The sequence below is a fragment of the Tachysurus vachellii genome, chromosome 16 (genome assembly GCF_030014155.1).
Source record: "Tachysurus vachellii isolate PV-2020 chromosome 16, HZAU_Pvac_v1, whole genome shotgun sequence".
NCBI lineage: Eukaryota > Metazoa > Chordata > Actinopteri > Siluriformes > Bagridae > Tachysurus > Tachysurus vachellii.
Genome location: NC_083475.1, coordinates 6,621,748 through 6,636,610, shown reverse-complemented (window position 1 = coordinate 6,636,610; position 14,863 = coordinate 6,621,748). Strand labels below are relative to the sequence as shown.

The 14,863-nt window shown below is 38.3% G+C and overlaps 1 pseudogene; it reads right to left on the bottom strand.

The window, feature by feature from the left end:
- Positions 1 to 159: 159 nt before the first annotated feature.
- Positions 160 to 2,751, bottom strand: LOC132859192 (forkhead box protein M1-like; annotated as a pseudogene).
- Positions 2,752 to 14,863: the final 12,112 nt, after the last annotated feature.

Here is a 14,863-nt window from a genome sequence, read left to right as displayed (position 1 = left end):
GGCCTGCGGTGTAATTATATAAACATATATATATATTCACTTATAAGATTATTTTAAACAATACACATAGATTGTGATGACGACAAAGCCAACGCATGCAAGAGACCAGGACTGAGAGATGTGTTAAAACATAACTTTATCATTTATTCTAGAATATATATACAAACATTGCAAAGAGGCAGTTAAAAAAGCATGTGAGCAGCGTGAATAGAGTTTTTTTTTAAAGTGATGCATCTAATTTCAGCTCAGGAATAAACTGTGACCAGCTGAGGTTGGCCATGTCCAGGTCGTCATCCTCCAGCCCAGAGAAGCTGATGTCCATTAAGATGTTACGACAGCCTGAGTAGTGGCACAGTGAAGAACAGCGGCAGGTCTCTGAAAGGCGTGCTGCAGAAGCTCAACTCGCTGTGCTCGTGCCTCTGCGGCGGTGTTCGGATCGGGCTAAAATCCAGAACGCTGTGGTTCCCTTTATCCAGCGGCGTGCTCTTCCATGGCTCCGGTGACTTGCTGGGTGTGGAGGAAGCTGGGTGGCTCCCTTTGTCAGGGGTTTTAAAGGTTTCGCTTTGCAACTGCAAGTCTTGCCGGGGCTCCAGATCACACTCCATTTCCTGAAAGGTGGAGACATCCGAGACCAAGCCGGAATCGAAGAAAGTGCTGTCTGGAAAGAGCAGAACAGGCTCCTCGTTGGAAAGTGGGACTAGACGCTGCTTCCGACGCGAGCTGCTCATCACTTTCTGTTTGCTGCTGCAGGGTTCACTGACGTACACACACTGTGGTGTTCTCTGTGGTACACACACACACGTTCTTCCTTTACTTCAGCAACCGGGGCAGACATCACCACCACACTGGATTCACCCTTGGGGACCTTTTAAACAACGAAGTAGATGAGTTCCTGTTCTTACTTTATATGTATCAGTTTCTATGTGAGCATAACTAACCTTAGGAGCAATGCAAAGCCTCTTGCACCCTGATCTGGAGATGCACCCTGATCTGGTGCAGACTGTAGCTTTCTTAGGATCAGCCATAACTCGCTTCTGTTGCTGGAGAGAAACAAAACCTGCCAGTTTCCAAACTAGTTTGCAGTTTTTATTTACAGAGAATGATACGAGGATGCATGGCTTGTGGGAAAGAGGAGGCCGCTGGATCAACTGTAGGCTGCGGCAGGGTCGGGGAAGAGAAGAGGTCATGTCCACGTTTGTAAAGAAACTTAAAGGTTAAGCCTTAAAAGTAGTTTTAAATACAGAGAAAGATTTCTGTTCACCTTGTACACCTGGTCTAATGTCAGACCGCGGTTTGCTTCAGTTTAATGGTCCAGTAGGAGATCTTGCCGTCTGGTGTGCTCTCTCTGATGAACATGTTGTGTAAGGAAAGGTTATGGCGAATGGAGTTCTAATAGGGAGAGAAAAAAGAAAGAAAAAAAAGAGATAAAACATACAGTAATAACACAGTAATTCATTTCCCTTAGATGATAAAAATAATAAAGTCTGCTCACATAGGATTAAAGTCAAATAAATATATATATATATATATATATATATATATATATATATATATATATATATATATATATATATATAAATATATAAAAAAAATAATGTGTTACCTTCCAGCCAGGTTTAGCTATATTCCTGAAGTACGGGAAATGGTCTTCTATCCAGTTATAGATTTCCTTCAGTGTCATCATCTTATTTTTCTTGCTATTGATAGCAAACTGGATCATAGCCATGTAGGAGTACGGTGGTCTTTCTGACAGAGGGCCCTTAACGGCACTCGGGTCTTCCTCTGTGTGTTGTGGCTAAAAAAGGGAAACAGAATCTGTTGTTTGTTTTTTTTTGTACAAGAATAAAAGGAAATCCAACAGCCTACAGGGTTTACATCTAAAGAACAGATATCTTGTTAATGCTAAATGAAGTTTAACTAAAGTTAAAAAAAAAAAAAAGTTAAAGTTAACTAAACTTCACTTTAGAGTGAAGTTCACTCTAAAGTGAACTTTAAGGAAGTGTGTATGATTTGAGACTCTGTAGAAACGATACAGACTAAAAATTAGCGAGTGCAGAGAAATAAGATGCTTTAGAAAAGGACTCCAAACAATATATAAACAATACCTCCTGGAGCTGTACGCAGCCATCGAAATTCTCTTTGTCAGAGTCTTTCTTTCCTGCTTCGGGACCCGAGACTTGCGTGCTCATTTTCCCCAACCACTGGATGTTTGTCAGGCTGTCATCTAACACGCTGCAGTTTGGCTCATTTTTCACTGGCACTAACACAAACAGCAGAATGAACAACTGAATAAACACTAAGGAATAAAGAAGGAATAATATATAGGATACGCTGTATAAATTAGCACGTACATCCACTGTTTGGTAGATTTTGGTCATTTCCGGCTACACCTGCTTCAGGTCGGAGGAGAGTTTTATTCTCTGATGTGGCCTGGAACAGAGCTTTAACTCCATCCTCAGATCCACTGCTTCCACTCAGCAAAATGAACTTGTTTGGCCCCTGAGTACCACGTTCCTTCCTCTTGGCAGTCAGCAAATCGAGGACGCTCTGAAGATCGGCGGTTTTTGGTATGACGACCACTTGTGTGTCCGGCCTATTGGGATGGTCCACGATGAGGATGCCGTTTTGTGCAGATGCAGAGACGGATCGAGAAGAGTTGTTCTGCGTCTCGTCGGCTTCGTTTCTTTGAAACGGCCGTTTCCTCCTCGTGAGGATTATCGGCCTCCTGGGACTCGACATCATCCTGTTCATAGCAGACGGATACCTGAATAATTCATACAACGTAACAACAAAGTAAAACGTTATCTCACATTTTATCATAGAAATCAAACCAACATTTCAATGTGGATAGATGTTTAAGGACCATTACCTTAAATCCACGACCTTAACTTAACTTAACCAACAGCAGTAGCAGCTGAAATTAACCTATAGTGCTCTCAAATATATAAATCACTGATTCTTGAGATAAGGGACAAAACATGTCCCCCATCAAAATGTTACAATTTGCCTTAAAAAACAATAAATTGTTTCATTTAAAAAGGCTTTAAAATTTGGATATGAAAGACTTGTGTATGTTTAGACCCTTAGTTTTGTATATATTTCATAGTATTTCATAGTATTTCCTGAAAGAGAAATGCAGAAGTCAGAAATGACATAGTATATTTCATATGTTTCATAGTAATTTTAGAAAACATAGTACAGTTATAAAACTGTACTATGAAAGCCCATGCAAATGAACTCCTCTGTAGAGGTCACAGTATCAAACTGCAAGAAAAAGTGTTTTAAAATGCCCAAAATGCACAAATATGAATATGAGGTTGATTGCATGACTTAATAAAATATCACAAAATACTTAAAGTGAACATTACATTATTTTATACATTAACAACAGCCTTTCAAAATCTGTCATCAATTCATGTCAACTCCGTCAATTTGAAATAAATCAGGAATATTTTGGTCAGCTTTAACCCTGAGGAACCCCTTTGAATTTTGTCTGTTGATGGATGCAGCAGTCCAACACATGGCCTCGTAAGTTTTACATTTTTTTAAATAATCAGCAAACAAGTTGAAATCCCTGTGGTCACAGTTTTTATGTGTCAACACTGTCTTCAAAGTAGGGATGATTTTAATCAAGAATTTTGAAATAAAAGTTGTATTTTGGTTTTAGTTTAGTGGCAGCTGACCACTGAAGAAAATCAAAATGGCTACCATTTATTAGACATGATTAAGTTGAAAAAACATGTTGTTTTGTCAACTCCGTCAGACGTCAACTCTGTCAGATATTTTGTCTGACGGTGTTGACATGTAAGCTGACGGAGTGGAAAAGTGCTCCCAAATACTTATTAAGTAATGTTCACTACCATTCAAAAGTTTAGGGTCACTTGACTAAAATGTTAACTATGATCTTAAAAATCATTTAATCTGAAGGTGTATGATTAAATGCTTGAAATTACTTTTGTAGACAAAAATATACCTGTGCCAAACAGATTAATTTCTGTTATTAGAAAACTAAAATTTTATTTTAAAATATTATTTTTGACATAGATGACTTTACACTGAATATTGAAGAAAAAACAGCCAATAAGAGCCCAGATTAAATATGGAGATGGATGACTAGTTGGTAGAAGCAGGGGATTCGGTCGATGAAATGGAAGATGAAATGGAAGAGGAGCCATTGAAAGGTCCTGAGGGTGCTATTCTTGATATAACTATCAACAGTATTGAGACAGGGGATTGGCTGGCAGTGGTGTATGATGATCACTGGTGGTTAGGAAAGTCCATTGATGTAGATATAGAACACCAAGACGTAAAAGTTGAGTTTATGCATCCTTGTGGCCCTACTGCTGTTAGTTGGCCCTACTGTTAGTTGTGTGTCAACACCGTAAGATGGAGATTTTTTATTTTTATAAAAAATTGTATGTTTCTTTTGTTCAATTGAGTGTGTTCATACATTAAAGGTGAGAGCATGACTATTCATTCACCCACACAATAAGTAGCCTAGGCTAGAGGAAATTTGTTTACAATCACCTTGAATTGCGACAGAACGTCTTCTTCACAAGCCCGTTGACATTCAGCCGTCCTTGCTGTATAGGAAACTCACTGAGCTACACGAATTCTGGGGGCGCGGTCTCAAGTGGGAGAGCTCATGAATAGTAATGAGCTCAATCATTACTACGTCACACTGAGCAGCTTTTCCAACTGACCTGATTTCTCCCCTTATTTCTTTTTAGTGATGGGAAGTTCGGTTCTTTTCCGCGAACCGGTTCTTTCGGACAGTTCGATTTAATGAACCAGTTCAAAAATTCAGTTCACCGGTTCTTTTACGTCCTGACGTAATTACATCATTCACACTGACGTAATGACGCAAATTCCATCATCCCGCTGCCGGCAGATATTAATACAATCGATTTAACACATTCGAAAAGTTCTTTGTAATCATAACTTTAGTTTCTTACATTTAGGTTTTGCAACTAAAACACCCAGTACAGGCACTGATGTGCAAACGTGGATGTTTTACGTATCGTAAAGATATAAAGTTAATAAACTAATCTTCATCAATTTACAAAAAGCGGCATATAATAATACAGACTAACCTGCACAGTCAATAGTAAAATTAACTGACATATTGAGTGAACAGTTTGTTTATTAGCCTATGACTAGTTACTATCCCAATATGTATAATCTGCGCTGAAGGTTCACGCATGCGCAGTATCAACAGCTAATCGGTTCTCAGTATGTCGGAAACAAACAGTTCTCAGTACAGTGTACTGATGATTCGCTGTATCAGTTCATCGGTTCTCGGACGCGTCCGAAACAAACAGTTCTCAGTTCTGTACTGATGATTCGCTTGTATCGGTTCAGTAATTCACGCATGAGCAGTATCAAAAGCTCGAGCTCACAGTTCTCTCAGCACAACATGTCTCAGTTTAGTGTACAGGAGTTACATATACTCCGGGATATTAGTTTATTTAGAGTCGGACCGAATGTCAGTCATGACCGAAAGTGAGTAACTTTAGTAACTTGTGGATCAGCGCTGACTCAAGACGCGAACTGTTTAGAACGAATCAGTGCGATTTGGTGAACCGGTTCATCCAGTTCACTAAAAAGAACCGGTTCAAAAGAACGATTCGTTCACGAACTGCCCATCACTATTTCTTTTAAGTGGCTAGAACTGACCGGGGAGGTAGCAGTTCGTTTTCACATTCACGACACACCACAAACACATATGGACCTAACACATATCAAAAAATCCAAGTAAAAACGGTTTTGTGTGGAAGGGCACCTTTAAAACACCATCAGTGTTTTGTGTGCACAAAACCATTGATTGTATATATTAAAAATGAAATAAATAGTAAACTAAATGAAGGTAATTTAAAATAGCTAATTCCAAAACAATAAAAATTAAAAGTGTATACAATACAATTTATCACTTAACCTTGCTAAGGCACACCATTTCTACATACTTAAAGACTTTACGGTGTTGTTGAATTGATCAAACACACAAAAAAAACATATTTTCATGTGTCAGACGGAGTTGACAAATGTCAACTTACTAAGCGAGTAAATGTACATTTTTATAAAAAGTGGTTGAATGAAAAACCTGTTCCTTTTCATGGTATGATAGATGAGACCCGTGTTTATGAAGATATCCAGTTCAAATTAATGTAGGATCGATTTTTTGTTTGTCACTTTACAAAAGTACTTTTTTTTGTCCCTTATCTCAAGAATCAGTGAAATATTTACAGAATTAATTCATCACCTACCTTGAAAATCTTTAAATTCTCTTCTACTTCGCCCGAGGGTTTGATGGACTGGTTTCCACTTGAATATCACCAATTTTGATTTTGAAGAATGACAACTTCAGTGACGTCACTGCAGAGCCGATCGGCCCTGCAGTGACGTCACTGAAGTTGTGACGTCAGTTGTGACGCGGGGCCATACGCAGCTTGCAGCAAATTACGTAAGGCCCCGCCTCCCCTGTCTCATTTTACAGCGCGTGTTAATGTTTACACTTTAAAGCAGGGGTATTCAATTAAAATTCAAAGAGGTCCAGTTACTAAAATTTCCTCCCAGCAAAGGTCCGAATCTTATATTGTCACTTAAAATAGTGTACCCTCATGTTAATAAAATCAATAACGCACATACATTTCTATATAATTTATTGTTAAATTTCAAGTGTTTTCAAAGTCTGAACTTGTATGGCACTTGAATGGAAAACAATACTGTTGTCTTTACTACATGTCAAGTAACAGACAACAGACACTGAATTTCTTCTGAATAAAATAAATAAAAAGTGCAAACACAGCTTTGAGCAGCCTGAACTTAGGGCCTATATTTCAAGTAATGTAAAACATTCAGAATCTTTTGAATAAAATAAAAGTGCTTTAAAAAATCTTTAAGAAAAAAATTAAACAAAAGACTTTTGAGCTGCCCCTTTTTTAAACATTAACTACATTAATAACACAGGAACCAGGTCTTTAATAGCGGCTGGCAACCAGTGTAATTATGTGCATTACTGCCACCTTCTGCTCTGGAGTATGGAACAGAAACAATCGATTTGATTAGCTTTGCTTTTGATGACGCTCCTGTCGTAATAACTAGATTAACTGCGCATGCACGAAAGATTTATCTTTTTATTAATATCAAAGAGCTTATATAATCTTATAATATTAGATTATAATAAGGAGATGCTTAATATGATAATATTAGAATTTTAACGGGTCCGGGTAGACCAGTCACGGATCCGGACCGAGGTCCGCCATTTGGTGATGCCCAGTCTATGGGATACTGTAAATTATCTAATGAGAGCAACATCATCTAAAAATCATCATTTTTCCAAAATGATTGAAATTAATGATCACAAATGTTTAAATTATGACAGTGGGTCTAGTTATATGTGATGACAATGTATAGTGGGCAGTGGAATAACTATTGGTTTCCCTTTTTGGTGACTGCTGACTAACATAAGGGATAAGATTAAATAGATCCTGGAACTTAGCCTGGTCTGGAGCATGCTAGCTACACAGAATAAATCTCCATGGTAATTTATACCATAACATCCTACTGCCCCCTATAATCCAGCTTTAGTGCAACCGGATCACAGATAAACTGAGCCAGGATCACCAAGATATCCCGGCTTAATCCCTTATCCTAGTTTTGTGCAATAGGCCCCAAGACAAACTGGACAAAATCGATGTCAAACAAATATGCCAGCAGTTTATTTCTGGTAATAACAGACGTAGACATGTGTTTGGCTTGTTCAAATAGCAAGTTACAGTACAGTACACACTAAGCTCTCAGTTTTTATGATGTGTCTAGTTACCATTTATATAGTATACTGGAACTACAACATTTGGCTCCCTGCTGAAAGTTAAGTGAGGTTATATAAAGAAGAACATTGTCAAATTTACCGTCTAATATCAGAGTTGTTCAAAATGAACAAAAATGCAGAAAATACTGATACGGTCCTGTAAGAGCTATTTGTCTTTGAAAAGGTGTCCACTAGGGGTCACTGTTCTATAATGAGTGAATATAGGTAGGAATCTTCCTTCAGGTGACAGGTATTGCTAGTAATGGTGAAGTGAAGCTTTATTGAAGCAGTGACGCTTTCAACCCAATTGTATCGAAAAAAGGTTCAGTACTCGAAGCTTTTCAAATCAGAGCTCAATGAGGACCTTTGCTGGTGAAAGCGCTATCACACAATGTTCCACAACCAAACAACATATTAATTTTAGAAGCAAAAATTAATGGACTGACAAATTAAGGATAGATTAATAAATAAATGAATCAATATATTAAATACATGACCAAAGCATGTTCCATTGCATACGCATGGTAACTCCAAACAAAAATGTAATAAAGATAACTTTTTGTATGGTGAATGTGGACATTTTGACTGTTTTCAGAAAAAAATCAGTCTCATGAATGTTGAAGGTACATAAGTGCAGACACACTTTTACACGATTATAAATCTGCCTTACAGACTACTGTACTGTAGGCTAGATGGATGCTTTGTGCTTAATGATGTTTTATTAAAAATCAGCAGTCAGCAATCAGGTGTCCACCTGTTCAGCATGACTATACAGACACACAGTCTTATTTGTAGTGTAAGTGTGAGCTCGTGAAAGTGACATTGTATGTGTTCTTGAATGAGTGACATGGATGATGCATTATTATTATTATTATTATTATTATTATTATTATTATTATTATTATTATTATTATTATTATTATTATAGGCCAGCTGCTGGAAGCAAACCACCAAAACACTGGACCTTGTCTCAAAAGTATAAAGTGTGAACCATTTAAAAAAAAGATCATGGTATTAAGCGGTGCACAAAAGGCTTTTCTTGCATTCCTATATTCCTATATACTTATTACTACTATCCATTAAATATATATATATATATATATATATATATATATATATATATATATATATATATATATATATATATATGACAAAATATACGACATGAAACGTTACATTGAATCGTATATCTGTCATACCACTTCATACTGTATCATACATATAAAAAAACACACTATATATACCCTTATTCAGTTATATGTACATATTACTACACCTTCTGTATAACCTCATACCCTTATTTATTACACTGCCACTTGTAAATAAGCTATCTATGCTCTTCTGGTTAGATGCTAACTGCATTTCATTGGCTCTGTACATGTACCTTGCACAATGACAATAAAGCTGAATCTAATCTAATCTAATCTAATAATTGCAAAATGATGAGTGAGATTTAAGTTATAAATATAGGCTTCACAACAAAACTATATATATCCACCTTATTGGGCGAAATCAAAGGAAAGTGTTCCCACATTTCAGAACGCGATCTTTTTGTAACAGGCTCCATTGACAACTCGCAACAATAAACTCTCCTAAACTCGCTATACAGTAATAGATTTCGTGTAACGCAATACTCCAATACAACACACGAGGGCGTGCCACGTGTCACGTGCGATTTAAAACCTTTGAATCAGATAACGAAGCCGGTAGCCGAACTGAAGATGTTGAGGTTCTCTTTGGGTGTGACAAGATTGGACAGGATTAGGAACGAGTACATCAGAGGGACAGCCCATGTTGGACGTTTGGGGGACAAAGTTAGGGAGGCGAGATTAAGATGGTTTGGACATGTTCAGAGGAGGGAGAGTGAGTATATTGGTAGGAGAATGTTGGACATGGAGCTGCCAGGCAGGAGGCAAAGAGGAAGGCCAAAGAGGAGGTATATGGATGTAATTAATGAGGATTTGAAGCTAGTGGGTGCAAGTGTTGAGGATGCAGAAGATAGGGTTAGGTGGAGAGAGATGATTCACTGTGGCGACCCCTGAAGGGAAAAGCCGAAAGAAGAAGAAGAATCAGATAACGAAGCAGTCACATGGGTGTGTGTGAAATGAAGCTTCGGACATCAATGGTCACGTGATTTTGCCAGAACGAATCAAGCTTTGATACAAAGCTTCAATGAAAATCGGTTCATTTTTTTGACACAGTTATGGAGCTTCGGTGTCACTGGTAACATCACTAGGTGTTGCTGGAGGAAGGTGCGCACACAGTTTTTGGCCGTATCACGAGGCAATGCTGTTACCAACAATGCAAACCAACACATTAAATAAAATGAATACTCTGAGCATTCAAATGGTGAATGGACATTGATTTAATGAAAGTTGATGAAAGCCAAGTGAGCGCGTACAAACATACACCGTCCAACAACCCTCAGCTGCTTTAAGTGTAGACTTAAAGCAGCCATTTTTAGGGTCATGATCACAGTCCTATAAATACATTTACAAACAAATCTCATATTTAATGCTTATTTTATTTAATTATGGTGGTTGGTTAGAAAGTAGTGAATAATATTTCAGATAAGTTAATAATTGATTATAATCAGGGTTTATCCTGTTTTGCATTCTACTGAGGTGCATTTTAAACTGAAAGCATAATTTTTATCTGTATTACCATCCTGTGCTATTGTGTTAGCCTCTTTCAACTTTATTATGTATTGTATATATATATATATATATATATATATATATATATATATATATATATATATATATATATATATGTATAATTTTTAGGATTGTCTGGCTAACTTCACGCACTTTATCAGATGAGGAGCAGAGACATGCAATCACTTGTATTTTGTCTGTTCTTCAGGGGTGACTAAATTTTGACATGAATACTGTACACATAATAACAATGATAAATAATTTGTTAATACACCATTAGTGTTTTTACATTGAGTTTAACGGTTCACTTACTTGGGTGTTGGACAAAGGATTATTTTACATAAGATTACAATGCATTTTCACTTTCTTAAAGATCAGCCCTCCTCGACTCCGGTAGCACAATGACTTTGGCTCGTCCATCAGTGCTAGGTCAAACAGTAAAGAGACCAGTCTCCTGTTTTCAGGGCAACTTCTGTGAAGTCCCCACTACACAGGTAATGATCTGTAACCAGGGAGGTGAGTGGCCACTGCTCATGGGGCTAATCCCTGAACTCTCTATTCTGTTGTTCCTAGGTCAGGACTGGCTGGGGTTCCCAACAAGTTCCAGCATCACAAAAACCCCAAACTCATTGCCATCAGAGTTTGGCTAGGAATGAATTCCCAGATTTCTTCAGAAGTTGAGGCCCCTGGTGATAATAACCCAACGTCTTCTGTGTTCTGCAAAGGCCTCACATGAGAGAAGATTTGGCCATGAGGAGGATTTTACAGCAAATATATTACTGAAGCTTGACGAAGAGAAGATGGACCCCACCTAATGTATCTCAATCACTTACTACTTACTAGTCTGCAGGGTCCTGTTTATTAGCACACAGAATAATGTTGCAAGCCCTGCAACTACCTACTGAAAAAATAAAACGCAGCTCCTTATGCACCTGGCTCACGCTCATTCCCTCAGGAGCCAGAAGTGCAGGCTTTCTGTCTATGGTGCCCCCAGTTCCAGTGAACAGCCACCTAAAAGCCAGCACAAGCACTCCTCATTCCACTTCCCATCATCAGTGTCTTCTTCGAGAGGATAGGCATGAATCTCTTTGGGCCAGTGCTAAAGTTAGCCTGGGGTGAGTACATTCTCATCATAGTTGACTACGCCACACTTTATACCAAGGCAGTCCCACTTCAGAAAGCCACATCCTGCAAAATTTCTTGTGAGCTGCTGAGTGGGTATTCATCAAGAGTGGGTGTACCAAAGGACATCTTAACTGACCAAGGTATGCCCTTTCTTCCAGAATATAATAGTTAATATAATTAATAGTTGATCTGTGTTGTCTGTTGCAGGCGAAGCACCTGAGGACATCCATCTACCACCCCCAAATGGATGGCCTAGTCAAACACTTCAAACAGAAGCTGAAAAGATTTCTACAGCAGAAGGCAGAAGCCATTCTCATGTACCTACAACCAAGCATAAGGTATGTGTCTTTTTGGGACTGTTCAGAGATTACTGATGCTTTGTGCCTAACCTCCTTTTTTCCATCTCTCTCCTCTCAGATTTGACCATGTAGGGCCAGCCAAACTGAAAGCAATAGACTAGCATATCGGAGCTACCAAATTTATCAGTGAGCACTGTAAATAAATCCCACTTTTGTTTAACTCATTTCTCTCTCTCTCACAAACCTCTCACACACTCTCTCTCTCTCACACTCACACACACACAACCTCTAAATCACCTGAATAATAAACAGAATGACAGAATAATTCACTGCAAAATGGATGCAGCAGGAGGGCAAGAGATATACAGATGATTAAGATGGTGCCTAATTCCAAGCACTTTTATAAATGGCTTGGCTTTCCTGCTGTAGCTGATGTGGTGCCCCCTGCTATGGTCAATATGGTGGTCCCCTAAGACCTGCAACCTGTTGAGACCAACAAGGCAGCCTTCCAAGTCCTTGTACCTGCTGAGACTGAAAGCATTGCCTCAAAAACCTGCTGTCTGCTGTAGCTAATGTGACAACCACCCAAGACCTGCTACCTGCTGAGGCCAATGGTGCAGCCAACCCTGCACATGGCAACCATCAACACCTACCTTTCTTTTGTATACATACTCCCTGTTAGTCTGAGTAAAGAGATTGCTACAGTACTTAATCACTGTCTTTGCATGTTTTTTCAGCTCATAGGTACTGTAACAGCAGCAGCGTGACTCAGACTTCTTCATTGAGTGAACTCAAAAATACAAACAGTGAGTGAGTGAATGAGAGAAACCGACGCAAGATTTTATTACTTTTGAGAATTTCTTCATATTTTTCATTATTTGTTTCTTGGCTATACACTTAAAAATGTTTATTGGGGTTCTGTATAGATCTGCACTTAAACACATAAACCTTTTCCCAAAAAAATTTAGAACTCTTGGAGAGCAAAGTACCTTTTATATTAATATGGTTCTATAAATCAATAAATGTGTAAGGTGACATGAATTTAAAATTCTCTTTTGGATCACCACTTAAACTGAGGTGGCCCTGAAATCAGCATTTCTTTGCAATGAGCAATTCACACTCATCTGGCTCTGATTTTGCTGATCAACTCTGGGGCATTGGGCAACTTCACTTATTAACATACAATGAGTCACCTTAACATCCCCTCACACCCCAAAAAGTCATAAGCTTTCGTTACAGGAAAAGTTGACCTGATGGCATAGCTAAACCTTCATAAACCATCGCACAATCTCTTCTGAACTGTTCAACAGAGTCAAAAGACTCTTTTCCTGCAATCTTCCAACAATGAAACGGCTAACCTGTCACTTCAATGATCAGGATTAACCAAGGAGGCTCCATCAGATCATGACTCTAAAGCTTCCTTTTTACCTCCCTCTAAGTTAACATGGTAGACTAGCTAGTCAGGAGGTTAAGTAGAACCACTCTGGGGCATATCAAGCTGATAAGTCAACACTTTATTGTCAAACTTATACACATGCATACATGTATTGTTAGTCAATATTAGTCACTCACAGAGTAACCTCTCTACTGATAGTGCTTATAAGGCCTTATTCATCACCAGCTCACTAAACTACTATAATTTCTGGAACAGTTGTGTACTTTATTAAATGTCATGTATTTATTGTATTGTCTTTACTTTACTGTCTTTCACTAAGAATCAGTTTATCATTGTCACAGGCAACGAACCACACACACCGCCCGAGCATCAGCCTAGAGACGCGTCCCCGGAGTATTAGCGCGCTTCCGGACTACACTTCCCATCAGCCTTCTCCTACTCTGATTACACCGCCACCTGTTCCTCATCTCTGCTCTCTATTTAAACTGAACTTGAACTCCATACCAGTGCGAGGTATCGACTTGTCTAGTACAGTCATTCTGAGCGTTTACCTGTGTTCTGATTTTCCCATTTCGACTCTGTTTATTGATTCTGACCTTTCTGACTGTTTGCTGCCTGCCCCGACCCTTTTGCCTATTCTCTGACATCAGTGATTTGCTTGTTCTGATTATTGCCTGTCTGACTTCGCCTGTGTATTCAGTCAATAAATTGCTGCAAATGGATCCTCAGCCGTATGCCTCCTCCTTACAATCATCTTGTAACTTGTTATTTTACATTCCACTTTTCTGATTTTCTGTGTTTACTGATTACTTTCTGTAATGTTCTATTAAGACATAGCGCTTGTATTTGTATATTGATGACAATAAAGCTCTCTAATCTTAGAAAGTTTCCAGAATCTGTTTTTAATTTATCTGCGGTGAAGCTGACTACGTGACAATATTTAAAAATATAAAGAATATAAAGAAGTCAACAGTCATTACTTAACTAGTAAAAAGGTGAATAAATGTAAATCCCTAATAACAAACAGGATTTTTTTTTTGTTAAATCAACTTATCAACATGCTCTGTGTATATGGGTGTAATCTGGGCTAGTGCAAATCTGTGTGTGTGTGTGTGTGTGTGTGTGTGTGTGTGTGTACGTACAGTAGGTGTGTGCAATTGTTGTTGTTCCGTGTCACGTGTCTGCCCCGCCTTCGTTCATTCTCCCTGTCTCCACACTTGTTCCTTATCATTAATTCATGATAATTCATGGTCATGTGTATTTAACTGAGCCGCGTTGCAGATGGCAGCGCGGAATCATTAGACAATGTCTAGTTAAGTGTCGTCTGTGTTACCTTATTATTTCCTTATCATTTGTATTGTTTAGTTCTTGTCTTTTCACTGTTTTTTATTTATTATTCATTAACCCCATTCATTTGAAGCTATCCTGCGTATGGGTCTGTCTCACTCCTTCCTGGTTGTGACAAGGACTCTATGCATCTATAGAGATCTGTCCAGAGATGAATTCTCTCTGTATGTTGGAGTCTGAGCTCTGCTACTAAGATGTTCTTTTCTTTAGGAAATTCTTTAAAAAAAAA